The sequence below is a fragment of the Bufo gargarizans genome, chromosome 1 (genome assembly GCF_014858855.1).
Source record: "Bufo gargarizans isolate SCDJY-AF-19 chromosome 1, ASM1485885v1, whole genome shotgun sequence".
Lineage (NCBI taxonomy): Eukaryota > Metazoa > Chordata > Amphibia > Anura > Bufonidae > Bufo > Bufo gargarizans.
In genome coordinates, this window is record NC_058080.1 from 473163319 (window position 1) to 473176150 (window position 12832).

A 12832-nucleotide genomic window follows, 5' to 3' on the forward strand; every position below is an offset into this window, starting at 1 on the left:
CAAGATAAAATAGGTATGTAAATAGTATAATGTTTAAATGTGTCCATTTGGTAGTATTCACATAGGACTTAATTGAATTGTGGTTTTGGTTTTACTGTAACAGAATCCAAGCAAAAGGCTTTGTGGAAAATAGTTGATGGTTATCTGATTGCTCAGTTCACATTGATAGCAATGTCCACATATACAGTCGTGGCCAAAAGTTTTGAGAATTACACAAATATTAGTTTTCACAAAGTTTGCTGGTAAACTGCTTTTAGATCTTTGTTTCAGTTGTTTCTGTGATGTAGTGAAATATAATTGCACACACTTTATATGTTTCAAAGGCTTTTATCGACAATTACATGACATTTATGCAAAGAGTCAGTATTTGCAGTGTTGGCCCTTCTTTTTCAGGACCTCTGCAATTCGACTGGGCACGCTCTCAATCAACTTCTGGGCCAATTCCTGACTGATAGCAACCCATTCCTTTATAATCACTTCTTGGAGTTTGTCAGAATTAGTGGGTTTTTGTTTGTCCACCCGCCTCTTGAGGATTGACCACAAGTTCTCAATGGGATTAAGATCTGGAGAGTTTCCAGGCTATGGACCCAAAATGTCAATGTTTTGGTCCCCGAGCCACTTAGTTATCACTTTTGTCTTATGGCACGGTGCTCCATCGTGCTGGAAAATGCATTGTTGTTCACCAAACTGTTGTTGGATTGTTGGAAGAGGTTGCTGTTGGAGGGTGTTTTGGTACCATTCTTCATTCATGGCTGTGTTTTGGGGCAAAATTGTGAGTGAGCCCACTCCCTTGGATGAAAAGCAACCTCACACATGAATGGTCTCAGGATGCTTTACTGTTGGCATGACACAGGACTGATGGTAGCGCTCACCTTTTCTTCTTCAGACAAGCCTTTTTCCTAATGCCCCAAACAATCGGAAAGAGGCTTCCTCGGAGAATATGACTTTGCCCCAGTCCTCAGCAGTCCATTCACCATATTTTCTGCAGAAGATAAATCTGTCCCTGATGTTTTTTTTGGAAAGAAGTGGCTTCTTTGCTGCCCTTCTTGACACCAGGCCATCCAAAAGTCTTCGCCTCACTGTGCGTGCAGATGCACTCACACCTGCCTGCTGCCATTCCTGAGCAAGCTCTGCACTGGTGGCACTCCGATCCTGCAGCTAAATCCTCTTTAGGAGACGATCCTGGCGCTTGCTGGACTTTCTTGGATGCCCTGAAGCCTTCTTAACAAGAATTGAACCTCTTTCCTTGAAGTTCTTGATGATCCTTTAAATTGTTGATTGAGGTGCAATCTTAGTAGCCACAATATCCTTGCCTGTGAAGCCATTTTTATGCAACTCAATGATGGCTGCACGCGTTTCTTTGCAGGTCACCATGGTTAACAATGGAAGAACAATGATTAAAGCATCACCCTGCTTTAACAGGTCAAGTCTGCCATTTTAACCCAATCAGCCTGACATAATGATCTCCAGCCTTGTGCTCGTCAACATTCTCACCTGAGTTAACCAGACGATTACTGAAATGATCTCAGCAGGTCCTTTAATGACAGCAATGAAATGCAGTGGAAAGTGGAAAGGTTGTTTGGGGATTAAGTTAATCTTCATGGCAAAGAAGGACTATGCAATTCATCTGATCACTCTTCATAACATTCTGGAGTATATACAAATTGCTATTATAAAAACTTAAGCAGCAACTTTTCCAATTTCCAATAATTATGTACTACAAAACTTTTGACCACGACTGTACAATAGTATTTGTGCTGTTCAGCAACAAAATATTCTGTTGTTACTTTGTAATGTTGCAATGTTAATAGGCCATTCAACGTTCTCAACAGGGATTCATGAATTGCTTTCTTTATCCAAAATATAATTGTAGCATAGTACATTACCGGTCCGCTGCCCGTCTCCATACCCCATCTGATTCCTCACTGTTAGATGCAGGTACTTGCGCTGTCATGCTCGCCGGTCTGTATAGCGCGGCGTCCCACATGTTCTCGGTGTTCTATGTGGCGTCCCACATGTTTCTTTGTCTTCAGTACTGTATGTCCCGTATTAGGACATTGCGGCGGTACTTTTCGAGACGGTATAATGAATGGGACCGGTTAACTGTATATTTAAGGATATCGATGAGACTTAATAGTCTTATACCAGAAACAAGTCCTTGTTAAATCGCTGTATACCAGATGCGTTTCATAACTAAGATGTTCCTTCTTCAGACCGGCCAGCGTGACGGCGCAAGTACCCGCATCTAACAGTGAGGAATCATACAGGGTATAGAGACGGGCTGTGGACCGTTAATGTACTATGCTACAATTATATTTTGAACATAGAAAGCAATTCATGAATTCCTGTTGAGAACATTGAAGGGCCTATTAACATTGCAACATTACAAAGTAACAGCGGAATTTTTTATCGCTGCGCAGCACAAATACTATTGTATATGTGGATATTGCTATCAATGTGAACTTGACAATCAGATAACAATCAACTATTTTCCAGAGAAAACCTTTTGCTTGGATTTTGTTACAGTAAAACCAAAACTACAATTCAATTAAGTCCTATGTAAATACTACCAAATGGACACATTTAAACATTATACTATTTACATACCTTTTTTACCTTGATAGATATGGATATTATCGATTAGATATTTATGTTTCATAATTTTATGTGGTGGATACTCTACACTCTATTGCAACAGGTATCACTCTCCTAAAGGTTTTGAGTGCCGCCAACATTAAACGGTATTCCTTATATTACTTATTTTATTTTTATTAATAGTGATTTTTTAATGTTCATGATTTGCATTTTTATTACAATAAATTAAATGGGTTTATTTGTAGGGTCCGTGTAGTTCTAGATATCTGTGTGCCCTCCAACTACAATATTCCAGTTTATTTCACATTTCAGCAACTTAGGGTGTGTAGTGGAGTGAGCATCGGTTCTATATCTGCCCTATTGGTGGTGCCACTGTAATACTCTTTACCCCAAACACTTTTAATAGTTTTTCAATGGCTTTTGTTTCAAGATAACGCAATGAGTTAAGAAACTTGAGTTAAGAGTTTGTGTGTTAACCCTGCTACATCTGTATTTTTTGTTTGTTTGTATGATGCAATGTTCTTAGTATTTTTTTAACCTTTGTATCATTGTGTCACAGCTTCTGGTGTTCTGTCTTGAACAGAAAAGTGGTGACACACATAATCTTAGTGGTATAACACAGGTACCAGGCTGTCAGATGAGACAACCAGAGATTAGGAACATCCACGGCACTCCAGGTTGAGTCTATTCAATTAATTTTATTAGTCATAAAAGACGTATTTACATTGCTTGGTTTTCTATACAGTGAAGTTATAGCCAGGAATAGAGAATATATATTAGCCACATAGCATTCCCCGAACGTTTCAGTCTAGCATCAGAACTTTATCAACGGGATCTCATTGGTGGCAGGAGGGTGTGCAAATTGACAGAATTTGCAGCAAATAACAATTCAATGGCTCTATGAGCTCATATGTGAACATACAGATGCAGCCGAGTTAAACTTGATGGTTAATGCATTAAGTAAAGAATAGCAACAAAAAAGATAACTAACTTTTTAATAGATTTCAATAGATATTGTCATCAGATAACCAGGATAACACTGTATCGTGTTGTCAGAGTCAAGTTTAGCTTGGATAAATCTGTATAATTTTTATTACAATGGAACTCTGTAGCAGCAAATCCCATGTATGGCATCTGTCTCTGGCATCTGTTAACATACATGTTTTTGTATATGTTAAACAAATGGCAAAAACGTGATGTCAACCCAGCCTAAGGTTCTTAGATACAAGATTAACAAGCATTTCTGCTATGGAAACAAAGATGGACCATTGGATAATTGATTATGTAACTGGATTTACTTGATATTGTATCTGATTTCATAATTGAAGCTTTCATTTTATGCAACTAGAGACATTTTTTTCTGTGGGTTTAAAAAGAGAAAGAATTCATGAATAAAATTTCCTTAATAAGTAAAGGTATATAGAGAAGCAGCAATTCACAGTGAAATACAGGGAACAGAATCAATTAAAGGAAACAAGAAACAAGATCAAAAAGCCAGACAGGTTAAAGTTACATGAGAAGTCGTTGAAACAACATGAAGTTTAAACCAGTAAACTAAGAAAAAGACAAAAACTTAAAAGTATGATTCTGTGGTGTGAATTTATAAGTAGGATTGAGTGAATCGTACCGAACTTTAGGATTTTTGGACCCTAGACCCGAACCCAAACTTTTCAGTAAAAGTTCGAGTTCGGTGTTCGGCTAGTTAATGGCGCTTTTTGAAAGGCTGCTCTGTCAATCAAAAAGTGTTTAAATTGTGTGCCCTTATAAGCCATCACAGCCATGCCTACTAATAGCATGGCTGTTATGGGCAAGGCAGCATGTATATCTATATAAGCTGGAGTCACGTAGCGCTGCACGTCACTCTGCTCTTATTAGTGTAGGGATAGGATGCTACTGCTGTGAGGGAGAGAATAGGAAAGAATCAGTTATCAGAAGTGCTTGTTAAACTCAGCGATCTACAGCAATTTTGTTTTGTGGGTGCAGTGCGCAATTTTTTTACCCTGCTCTGAGCCCAGTGACACAGAAAAAGAACTTTTATCTGTCTGTTCAGTGCACCAGCAAAGCATATTTGCATTTCTGACAGTGAAATACAAGTTTGAAATAGTGCAATTATATTCTGGGTTTTAAAAAAAACACCCATTTTTTTGCAAGACCCTACATCTGGGGCCTTTGCTGCATTTGTCACAGCGAAATACAAGTTTGAAATACTGCAATTATATTCGGGGTTTGAAAAAAAACACAAATTTTTAGCAAGACCCTACATCTTGTGCCTTTGCTGCATTTGTCACAGTGAAATGCAAGCTTGAAATACTACAATTATATTCTGGTTTTAAAAACACCCATTTTTTGCAATACCCTAAATCTGGTGCCTTTACTGCATTTTTCACAGTAAAATGCAATAATTAGATAGTTCTGTTATATTCTGGCATTAAAAAAACACCCATTTTGGACAAGATAATACATTTGTATTTCTGACAGTCTAATACAAGCGTGATATACCGCTGTTATATTTTGGTATTTTTAAAACACCCATTTTGGGCAAGATAATACATTTGTGGCCTTTGTTGCATTTGTCACAGTGTAATACAAGCTTAAAATACAAAATTATATTCTGAATTAAAAAAAACACCCATTTTTTGCAATAACCTACATCTGGTTCCTTTGCTGCATTTGTCACAGTGAAATACAAACTTTAGATAGTGCTGTTATATTCTGGTCTTAAAAAACACCCATTTTGGGCAAGATAAAAAATGTGCAGCCTTTGCTGCATTTCTGACAGTCCAATTCAAGCGTGATATGCTGCTGTTATATTCTGGTATTCTTAAAACACCCATTTTGGGCAAGATAATACATTTGTGGCCATTGCTGCATTTGTATCATTCCAATACAAGTGTTAGATACTGCTGTTATATTCTTGTTTTAAAAAAACACCCATTTTGGGTACGTTAATACATTTGCGGCTTTTGCTGCATTAGTCACATTATAATACAAGTGTTGGATACTGCTGTTATATTCTTGTTTTAAAAAAACACCCATTTTGGGCAAGATAATACATTTGCGGCCTTTGTTGCATTTGTGTCAAATACAAACTTTCAATATTGCTGTTAAATTTCTGGGTTTATAAAAACACCAATTATTTGCAAGACCCTACATCTGGGGCCTTTGCTGCATTTGTCACAGTCAAATACAACCAGTACTGCAATACTGCAGTTACTTTGTTGGTTGAAAAATTTTCATTTTTTGTGACCGTGAAGTAATTGAATAAAATTCGCCTGTCACACTGTTGTATGATCTCAAGTACATGCTGCAATGTCTCTGCAACAAACGCCAAGTTGACCACATTCTAACTTCTGCTAATTACTGGTTGGCCACGCTGCTGGATCCCCATTACAAGGACAATGTACCGTCCTTAATTCCGTCACTGGAGCATAATCGTAAGATGCATGAGTACAAGCCCACGCTGTTAGACGCTCTGCTGGTGGCATTCCCACCTGACAGTGGGGGCAGAGTGGAAGAACAAGGCGAAGGCAGAGGAGGAGGAAGAGGTCGCCAATGCAGCTGGGGCACCACCACAATCTCAGAAGGCAGAGTTAGCATGGCCGAAATGTGGAAAAGCTTTGTCAGCATGCAACCACCAGCTGATATGGAACGTCTTAGCCGGAGGCAGCATTTCAGCAACATGGTGGAGCAGTATGTGTGCACACGCCTACACGTACTGAATGATGGGTCTGCCCCCTTCAACTTCTGGGTTTCCAAATTATGCACATGGCCTGAGCTTGCCCTTTACGCCTTGGAGGTGCTGGCCTGCCTTGCAGCCAGTGTATTGTCTGAACGTGTGTTTAACATGGCAGGGAGTGCTATCACAGACAAGCGCGGCCGTCTGTCCACAGCCAATGTGGACAAGCTCACGTTCATTAAAATGAACCAGGCATAATTTTGTTGTATACAAATCCCTGCTCTGCATAGGTGATATGGACCTAATTTTTGTAAAATCGTCTGTTCAATTAGTGGGTGACATCAACACAGTTTTTCCATGAATGAACACCTGCTCTACATAGTTGACAGGGCCCGAAATTTTCAAAAATAGTCTGTTCCATTGGTGGGTGACATTAACCCATTTTTGCCAATGAAAAACCCCTGCTCTGAATAGGTGACAGGGACTTAAATTTCAAAAATTCGTCTTTATTTGTCCCTTTCATTCGATTCTTCCGCTTTACTAACTTGTCCCACATTTTAGCTTGATCACATTGGAGCCATTGACCTCCCTTGGATGTGGTATCCCTTTCTCACGCTCCCTCTCCGGTGTGATCAACATGGTAGGCGCAGAAAAGAATATAGAAAGTTGATGGAGCAGATATCCAATTGGATCGTGAAAATCACGGGGACGTGCAACATGGTGGGGCAGTATGTTTGCACACGCCTACACTGACTTATGGTTCTGCCCCCTTCAACTTCTGGGTCTCCAAATCAAATTGGGCACATGGCCTGAGCTTGCCCTTTACACCTTGAAAGTGCTGGCCTGCCCTGCAGCCAGAGTATTGTCTGACCGTTTGTTTTGCACGGCTGGAGGGGGCTGTCGTAGGTTATATCTCCCAAAGTTTTGGGGTGTACCCTAATTTAAATTAAATAAAAAAAAAAATTAAACCAAAAACTAGTGTTGGCTACCTCCTCCTCCAAAGCCGCTTCCACCTACACCGCCACATCCACCGCCTCCTCAACCTCCTACTCCATATGGAGCTCGTCCTCCTAGATCAAGATTATTTATTTATTTTTAATTTTATGTATTTTATGTTATTTTAAGTCATTTCCCTATCCACATTTGTTTGCAGACCACTTGTCATGCTCTTAACCACATTTTGATGCCATTTGCAGCCCTCTAGCCCTTTCTATGACTTTTCTAGAGCCATTTTAGTGCTCAAAAGTTCGGGTCCCCATTGACTTTAGTAAGGTTCGGGTTTGAGGTCAAGTTCGGGTCTCAAACTCGAACTTTTTTGTGAAGTTCGGCCAAACCCGTCGAACCCGAACATCCAGGTGTCTGCTCAACTCTATTTATAAGCATTTTCAAATGTTGCTTTAAGGTGCCAAAAGGAAGGTGGTAAGTAGGTAACCTTAAACATATAAAATAATTAATATAACAAAACTACTACTACTAATACTACTACTACTATAATGATGTGATATTGGAAGTGAGAATGCAGGATTTTGTAAGGAAAACACAGAGCTACAAAGCTAAATTCAAACTAATGTTTCTCCTCCAGCAGCTTGATCATATCAAAATAATCCAGAGCAGGACCGATTTATTTTATTATGTTTGCTTTACTTTTATATGGTATTTTTTCTTTGGCAGAGTAGAATTCCCAATAAAGAGCTGGAAAAAAAAGGAGCACGTAGTGTACAGTTCCTCTGCCACATTTTTCAATCCAGTGTAGTACAGACTTGCAATGGCAGTAAAAATCTTTCAGTCAATGTTATCTTTTTTGTTAAATATGTATTTTCATATACTGTTAGTGATGAGTATGGGGCTTTGATAGTAAAAGGTTCATGTCATCAAAATTGGTAGCTGAAATAGCTACTACTGTAGCATAAGATAGTATTGGAGATCTCAAAAAATATGGTTCACAAAGGTTGAAACATTGTAATGTATCATTTTTGATTGGAGTCAGGAAGGAATTTTTTATTCCCCTAAAGTGAGGAAAATTGGCTTCTACCTTACAGTTTTTTTTTTGCCTTCCTATGTATCAACTTGCAGGATGACAGGCCGAACTGGATGGACAAATGTCTTTTTTCGGCCTTATGTACTATGTTACTATGTTACTATGCAATATAATATCAATAATGGCAAAATAATTTTTTGTTAATTTTCCATCAAAGACAGTAGAGTTTATATCCCAATTTATATGTACCCTAAAATTATGAAAAAATAGCTTGGCAGGCAAAAAAACAAACAAGACCTCATACATGTACAATTCTAAAAAATGCAAAATGAAAAGGCAAATTTTTATGTAGCCAAATATGAAAAATTTCAAAAATAGCTATCATACTGTTTTTATATGTGATTTAACCCTTTCAGGACCAGGCTATTTTTTGCAAATCTGACCAGTGTCAGTTTATGTGTGAATAACTTTAAAACACTTTTACTTATCCAGACCGTTCTGAGATTGTTTTTTCGTCCCATATTGTACTTCATGACACTGGTAAAATGAAGTCAAAAAATTACCTAATTTACCCAAAATTTTGAAAAATTAGCAAATTTCAAAGTTTCAGTTTCTCTACTCCTGTAATACATAGTAATATCCCCAAAAATTGTGATGAATTTACATTCCCCATATGTCTACTTCATGTTTGGATCATTTTGGGAATTACATTTAATTTTTTGGGGACGTTACAAGGCTTAGAAATTTAGAAGCATTTTTCGGAAAATTTCCAAAACATATTTTTTAAGGACTAGTTCAGGTCTGAAGTACATCATTGAAACCACCCAAAAATGACCACATTCTATAAACTATAAACTACACCCCTCAAGGTATTCAAAACTGATTTTACAAACTTCATTAACCCTTTAGGTGTTGCACAAGAGTTATTGGCAAATGGGGATGAAATTTGAGAATTTTCCATTTTAACCCATTTTTCCACTAACAAAGCAAGGGTTAACAGCCAAACAAGACTGTATCTTAATTGCCCTAATTCTGCCGTTTACAGAAACACCCCATATGTGGCCGTAAACTACTGTACGGCCACACAGCGGGGCGTAGAGTGAAAGGTGCACCGTATGGTTTTTGGAAGCCAGATTTTGCTGGACTGTTTTTTTGACACCATGTCCCATTTGAAGCCCCCTGATGCACCCCTAGAGTAGAAACTCTATAAAAGTGCCCCCATCTAAGAAACTAAACCCCTCAAGGTATTCAAAACTGATTGTAAAAACTTTGTTAACCCTTTAGGTGTTGCACAAGATTTAATGGAAAATAGAGATACAATTTCAAAATTTCACTTTTTTGGCAGATTTTCCATTTTAATATTTTTTTTCAAGTAACAACAAAGGGTTAACAGCCAAACAAAACTCATTATTTATGGCTCTGATTCTGTAGTTTACAGAAACATCCCATATGTGGTTGTAAACTGCTGTACGAGTACACGGCAGGGCGCAGAAAGAAAAGGTGCGCCATATGGTTTCTGGAAGGCAGATTTAGCTGGACTGGTTTTTAGACACTATGTCCCATTTGAAGCCCCCTGATGCACCCCTAGAGTAGAAACTCCATAAAAGTGACCCCATCTAAGAAACTACACTCCTCAAGGTATTCAAAACTGATTTTACAAACGTTGTTAACCCTTTAGGTGTTCCATAAGAGTTATTGGCAAATAGAGATGAAATTTCAGAATTGCAATTTTTGGGCAAATATTCCATTTTACTATTTTTTTTCCAGTTACAAAGCAAAGTTTAACAGCCAAACAAAACTCATTATTTATGGCCCTGATTCTGTAGTTTACAGAAACACCCCATATGTGGTCGCAAACTGCTGTACGGGCACACGGCAGGGCGCAGAAGGAAAGGGATGCCATACGGTTTTTGGAAGGCAGATTTTGCTAGACAGTTTTTTTGGGCACTATGTCCCATTTGAAGCCCCCCTGATGCACCCCTAGGTTAGAAACTCCAAAAGAGTGACCCCATTTTGGAAACTATGGGATAAGGTGGCAGTTTTGTTGGTACTATCTTAGGGTATATATGATTTTTGGTTGCTCTATATTACATTTTTTGTGAGGCAAAGTAACAAAAAATAGAAATTCTGAAATTTCATCTCCATTTGCCACTAACTCTTGTGGAACACTTAAAGGGTTAACAAAGTTTGTAAAATCAGTTTTGAATACCTTGAGGGGTGTAGTTTCCAAAATGGGGTCACTTTTTGGAGTTTCTACTCTAGGGGTGCATCAAGGGGGCTTCAAATGGGACATGGTGTCAAAAATACCAGTCCAGCAAAAACTGCCTTCCAAAAACCATATGGCATTCCTTTCCTTCTGTGCCCTGCCGTGTGGCCATACAGCAGTTTACGACCAAATATGGGGCATTTATATAAACTAAAGAATCAGGCCAATAAATATTGAGTTTTATTTGGTTGTTAACCCTTGCTTTGTTACGGGAAAAAATGGATTAAAATGGAAAATTTCCCCAAAAATAGCTGTTTTGGCACTGTTTTTATTTCTTATTATTTGCAACGTTCATCTGACAGGTACAATCATGTGCTATTGGTATAGAGCAGGTTCCTACGGACGTGGCAATGCCTAATATGTCTACCTTTTTTAAATTTATCTAGGTTTTACACAATAATATCATTTTTGAAACAAAAAAAAAATCATGTATTAGTGTCTCTATAGTCTGAGAGCCATAGTTTTTAGGCGATTGTCTCAGGTTGGGTATCATTTTTACGGGATGAGATGACGGTTAGATTGGTAATATTTTGGGGTGCATATGACTTTTTGATCGCTTGCTATTACACTTTTTTTATGTAAGGTAACAAAAGAATAGCTTTTTTGACACCGTTTTTATTAAATTTTTTCAGTGTTCACCTGAGGGGTTAGTTTATGTGGTATTTTTATAGAGCAGGTTCTTACAGACGTGGCAATACCTAATATGTCTACCTTTTTTTAATTTATCTAGGTTTTACACAATAATATAATTTTTGAAACAAAAAAATCATGTTTTAGTGTCTCTATAGTCTGAGAGCCATAGTTTTTTCAGTTTTTAGGCGATTGTCTCATGTAGGGGCTCATTTTTTGCAGGATGAGGTGACGGTTTGATTGGCACTATTTTTGCGTACATGCAACTTTTTTTATCACTTTTATTATCTTTTTTGGGAAGTAAGGTGGGCAAAATTTCTATTTCCTCATAGTTTTTATTTTTTTTATTTTTATGGCGTTCACCGTGCAGGGAAAGTAACATGATTGTTTTATAGATCAGGTCGTTATGGACGTGGCGATACCTAACATGTGTAGTGTATTTTATTTTTTATTTTTTATTCAGTGATAAATGTTTTTTTTTATCTTTTACTTTTTTCACTTTTTTTTTACTTTTTTTTAACCCAGACCCACTTGGTTCTTGAAGATCCAGTGGGTCTGATGTCTGTATAATACAGTACAGTACAATATACTATACAGTACTGTACTGTATTTTACTTACAGTTTGCCTGAACAGATCTATGCCTTCAGCATAGATCTGTTCAGCACCATGGACAGCAGGACGCCTGAGAAGGCATCCTGTTGCCATGGGAACCTTCCCCGTCTGTCACAACTGCGCAGACGGGGAAGGGTGAGGACTGGGGTGTCGGGGGGCTGTCTGGGGGCTCTCTCCCTCTCCCATCGGGGGGCTGCAAAGGCACAGCAGCCCCCCGATCGGAGAGGAAGGGAGCTCCCTGCGCTGTTAACCTTTTCCATACAGCGGTCCGTACGGACCGCTGTATGGAAAGGGTTAAACGGCTGACATCGCATCAACGATGTCAGCCGTTTATACCAGGCTGCCAGCAATGTGCTGGCACCCTGGTATGCCCACTAGAAACCAACGATTATTCAAGGGGAGGCGGGCGGGGGATCGCGATCTTGCCTGCCGCACCGCCCGCCTCCCGCACCGCCCGCAACCCTCCCCTGCACCACCCGCCCACATAATACCATTCAGGGGTGCAGAGGGGGGTAAAAAAACTTTATTTTGGAAATTTTAAAGTTTCTGATCCCCGCGGTCAGGGACCGCAGGGATCAGAAACTACATAAAGCGCTGCAAACCGCAGGTCTGAATTGACCCGTCACAGGACCCCCCCTCGGCATTGACCCTGGGTGCCTGGCTGTGTGTAACAGCTGGCACTCAGCGCTATCACCGTGTCTGCAGACATGGTGACAGTTTAATGCCATGACGTTTATACTCGTCATGGAGCACTAAGTAGCAGTGCTCCATGACGAGTATACACGTCATAGGTCGGGAAGGGGTTAAGGATGAGTGAATCTATTCTAAACTAATCGGATTCATTATGAATTTCACAAAAAATTATCCTCCAAAAAATCTGAAGCGTATTCGCTTATCATATGAATCAAGTAAAAACAGCACACAGTGCCATTTGAATGAAATTTTGTTGAGGCGGAAGAAAGTGGAGGATCACATGACACTGGAAGGAAGTGGAAGGGAGGGTTTGCCATATTGATTTAAAGACTGAAAAACAGCATCATAAGCCTCATAATCAGGGAGGCAATAGGCAGGGAT

At 39.0% G+C, this 12832-nt stretch overlaps 1 protein-coding gene across 1 annotated transcript in view; it reads left to right on the plus strand.

Annotated features, from left to right (window-relative positions):
• The window catches only part of LOC122927916 (contactin-associated protein-like 4), a 468829-nt gene that overhangs the window by 287919 nt on the left and 168078 nt on the right, over positions 1-12832 (plus strand). The window lies entirely within an intron of this gene.